Source organism: Nematolebias whitei, chromosome 9 (assembly GCF_014905685.2).
Source record: "Nematolebias whitei isolate Nwh7 chromosome 9, NemWhi1, whole genome shotgun sequence".
NCBI classification, from domain to species: domain Eukaryota; kingdom Metazoa; phylum Chordata; class Actinopteri; order Cyprinodontiformes; family Rivulidae; genus Nematolebias; species Nematolebias whitei.
The window spans coordinates 20105201-20109817 of record NC_056506.1 but is presented as its reverse complement, the minus strand read 5'-3'; the positions used below and the strand labels follow the sequence as shown (position 1 = coordinate 20109817).

The 4617-nt window shown below is 39.8% G+C and overlaps 1 long non-coding RNA gene across 1 annotated transcript; it reads right to left on the bottom strand.

Moving 5' to 3' along the window:
* Positions 1-401: 401 nt before the first annotated feature.
* LOC119414448 lies at positions 402-693 on the bottom strand. The gene is made up of 3 exons (XR_005187002.1): positions 651-693; positions 507-569; positions 402-416 (listed from the first exon to the last, which is right to left on the bottom strand). It is a non-coding gene; the product is annotated as an uncharacterized LOC119414448 (long non-coding RNA).
* Between the last annotated feature and the right edge of the window lie 3924 nt (positions 694-4617).

Below are 4617 nucleotides of genomic sequence, written 5' to 3'. Positions count from 1 at the left end.
CGTTTCGCTCCTCATCCGAGGAGCTTTCTCAATTCAATGAGCAGTGAATCTCTCACTCACTGCTCATTGAATTGAGAAAGCTCCTCGGATGAGGAGCGAAACGTCTTCTGTTACAAATAAAGTCAAGTTGTTTTGGTATTGAACGCTTTTTGAATTCATCATGTTCTGGATGACTGAGAATCTTCACCAGCACGCGCAAAGGGATAAACCCACTAGCGATAGCCTTAAAAGGCTGCGCCTATACTCATAGAATCTGGGGTTACAGTACGTAACCAATGGTTTCTGTTGTAAATGAGTCCTCGTGACTCAGTGAGACTAACCTGTATAAATAAAGTTGAATTGAATTGGATTACCTTGGATCACAGTCTGATGATGCTGGTTCTCCTCCACTTTAATCTTCAGTTCCTCGCTCAGCTCTAGAACAAAGAGTTTTACACACCAAGTTAAAGCAAATGTAATTTTGCACCATGTGCTTGAGGTTTGAGTTGGTCAGAGAAGCAGCTCACTGTTGGAGCTTTCCTCAAGTCCAGAGAACTTCTCATGGGTCTGCTGCAGCTCCTCCTGCAGACCTGCAGTTTACATAAAGAGCAAATCGATTTTATTTTCATCTAAAATGAGTAAAGAAGCAAATCCTGCCTAAGAAAACTCACGTTTTACTTCCGTTTGGGATGTTTGAAGCAGAGTCAAAATGTCTGTTTAAAGAAAAAAAGAGGATGTTAACATCGGACTGAAATAATTTGAATGATTTTGTTTTGTGCAGAATGTGCTCTCACCCGGGCGTTGACCTGGAGACGTCCGCTCCTGTGCTCTCAGCTCTTTCATCATACTGACGATTTTCACAACTGTACAAAGTAAAAGAAAATACTCATCCTGTTGTTCTGAACTTGGGATGTTTTAAACACAAAGCAGAAGTGATCCACCTCCCGACTCTGACTCACTGAGCTGAGCGACAGCGCCTTCTGCCTCCTCCAGCTTCTTCTGTAGAAAGGCCTCCTGCTTTCTCTCTGCCTTCAACTCTTCTGTTAATTCTTGTGTTTAAAGAAAACACGTTAATGACTCTCTGCATTCACGTCTGCAGCCTTATGTCAAAGTTACTCACTGCAAACTGTGAACTCATAAAAAAATCTTTTATTGAATTATATCAAAGGGCGCAGCAGTTTTACAGATTTAGTGAATGCAATTCTGAAATGTGGGTCCACACTCGACGTAAACAATGTGAATCTGCCAAAAACAGCGTGGAAGCGTTGAGTCACATGATGAACCTTCATTAAGTCAACAAATATGGCAAATAAGTTCAACATTTGACCCATTTTTAGCCACTTTGGCCCTTTCTAAGTACATTTTTAGCTGATTTTATTTACTTCATGAATTTTTTTTATGACTTTGCAAAGAAAGGTGTGTGCTCGTGAGACTTCATGAGTTCATTCACCTAAAAGCGTGGATTCCAGCATCTCTTTGGGATTAGAAATCAGCTTTTTTAAATGCTGCAGCTCCATCTGCAGCTTCAGAATTTCTCTTGCTGGAAAAAAAAAGACATCAAATTATTGTTAAAAGCAAAGATAAGTTCAGGTCTAACAGTTCTTGAAGGAATGCATATCATCCTCTTATGTTTGGATGGATGTTATGCGTGATGTTGATATTTTGCTAACATAAAGAAACACACAGGCAGTGGTTTTATCACCTTCGACAGCAGATAAAAAAACAACTGAGGTGCTCACTTACTGAGATTTGTGTTGCTCTCATGATCAATCAACAGCAGAATTGTTTGTTTAAGTTGCTCAGCCTTTTCCTTCCATCGCCTCATGGCGTCTGAAATAAGGAATCAAATGTTTCGGACAACAGCTGAAACTTCACAACGAGATCCAAGTCTGGGACTCACCAGCACTTTTAGACCTGGATTCCTCAGTCAGGATCTGGATCCTCTTCTCCAACAATGTAATCTTGCTGCGCACAGAAACCAGCTCCAGCACTGAAAGACCAACAGAGAGCGGGAACCAGGAATTACTTTGTAACAAGTCTTAACTAACCTGTATAAATAAAGGTTGAATGAATGATGACTGAAAAAATGCAGCTGGGGTTAGAGTGTCTGACTGACCCTCTGACAGCGACTGTCCTTTGTTTCTCAGCTTGTAGATCTTTCCATTGAGCATTTCTTGTAGAGCTGATGAGGTGTGACAGAAGAGTAAAGCTCAGTTACATGTTGTTAGTGGCTTAATATGATAGTTCAGACATTTTAAAGTGGGGTTCTGTGGGAATGTTTTATGCATGAATATCTCACCTGTTGTGGATAACTATAGAATGAGCTCAGCTTGGAGAGATAGTCTCGGTTTGATTGGTTCACTCATTCGCTGCAGTGTTATTCTACTTAAGACTAAAAAGGGGAGAATCTTGCATTTCGAACATTACTTGAAGGCAGCAGTACTTTATTCACACTCTGATGTTGTATAAGTAAACACCAGCCTGAGTCTGAGATGATGGACAGCATTATTCTAATGGTTCTGGCTGAGAAAATGTCTCCAGAACATTTATTTACGTCTTTGTTCAAGGCAGTCATATATTTGTTCATCCATCCATCCATTTTCTTTACCCGTTTATTCCATTTTGGGTCACGGGGGTCGCTGGTGCCCATGTCCAGCAATCACTGTGCGAGGGGCGGGGTACACCCTGGACAGGTCTCCAGTCCATCACAGGGACACATAGAGACAAACGAGACAAACAACCATTCACTCTCTCACTCACACCTAGAGACAATTTAGAGTTACCAATCAGCCTAACATGCATGTTTTTGGTCTGTGGGAGGAAACTGGAGTACCCGGAGAAAACCCACGCATGCACGGAGAGAACATACATATTTGTTCATAACTTTATTATTAGTAAGCCTGAGAGTTACTGGATCCAAGCAGTTACCAGAACACACCCTGTCAAAATAAGAGAGTTCCTGGATTCTAAGCGAATGAATGAATGAATGAATCTTTCCATCCATCCATCCATCCATCCATCCATCCATCCATCCATCCATCCATCCATTCATTCATTCATTCATTCATTCATTCATTCATTCATTCATTCATTCATTCATTTTGATATGGCAACCCAAATTTTGATACCAAAATAAATGCAGCCACACATCAAAATGAAAGTTGGCACGTTTCTTATTTTTAAAATTATCCGGCTCATGAGACAGAAAGAGGGTGTTTCCAAGTCTCCTCTTTGCTCAGTGACTACTGGAGTTAGGCTCCAGCTCCCTGCAGCCCAGAACAAAAACATGTGGTTAAAGAAAGCAATTAAATAGATAAACATGCATGAACCCAGCCATCTCCAGTAAATTAAATGGGGATTTTATTTAGTCACTGTGAAGAATCTGGTTTTCTCTGCAGGGAAAGATGTTGAACACAGAAATATGCATTGGGTAACTGAAGCTGAAGATTAAGCTACTTTTTGTTTAAAAAACTGAACAAATTGTATTTAAAATGACAACACGTTTTTGATTTCCCCAAAAATTCACTGTGGCTGCTGAGTGCTAAATAATAGCTAAAAAAATGAAATTGAACTGCTAAAGCTAAAATAAGCAGAACACTAACTAAAAGCTACTGGGAGCAAAAGATGAGTTACAGTATAAAAATAGGAAAACACTGGTTGAAACACACTAAATGTCAAGGAAGATCGTCTATTTTAAATCTGGTTTGGGTGTTTTATGATATGAGTGATCAATGTAATGTTGGTGCCATTAGGGATACTAAATTGCCTCGCTCCAAGCCTAGATTAATTCTAAAAAGCAACATGAAGCATTTTAGCGAGCAGGCCTTCCTTTGGGACCTGTTCCATTTTGACTGGCATTGTACTCTACGTATTGATGACGTGAACCTTGTTTGGAACTATTTTCACAATAGTTTAAGCTAGTTTGTAAATAAATGTGCCCCTTTTCGCCAGTTCAGAATTAAAGGCAGAGACAGCCTCTGGTTTACTCTGTTAGCTGATCTCATGCACAGGAGAGATAATTTTTTGGGCAACTGCAAGACTTTCTGGTTCAAATACTGATTGGCTGCAATTTCATCAGCTACGGAATCATTGAACAGCTTCCATCAAAGCTGCAAGATGTAATTACTTTGTATCTCAGACCTCCAAAGATCTAAATGACCCTATTTTTTTTTTTTGGAAAACTATCAAATCACTTTCTGTCAGCTCCAGTTCATCTGATCTACTACCACAATTGCTTGTTAACTCTGTTCCTGTGTCAAATAAGCATGAGATTCTAAATTGTTCAACATTTTGTTGCCTTTAGCTCTTTGTTTGTCACAGTTACTAATGGAAAACCACCTACTTCTCCTTCAAGTCACACTTCTACAAATCAAATTTCTCTTACAAGTCAAACCTCAGTAAACCACACCTTTTCATTTTCACTGTTCTCAGTTAGTGAGGTTAATAAACGGTTAAAAGGTCTGGACTCTAGAAAATCTGCAGGCCCTGATGACCTCCCTCCTTATTTCTTAAGGCTAGCGGCACAAATCCTAGCAGAACTGGTGTCCGTCTTTAATCTGTCCACACACAAATACCGTTTCAAATACTTTGAAAACAGCTTTTGTTCTACCTTTACTGAAGAGAGGAGACCCACCATAG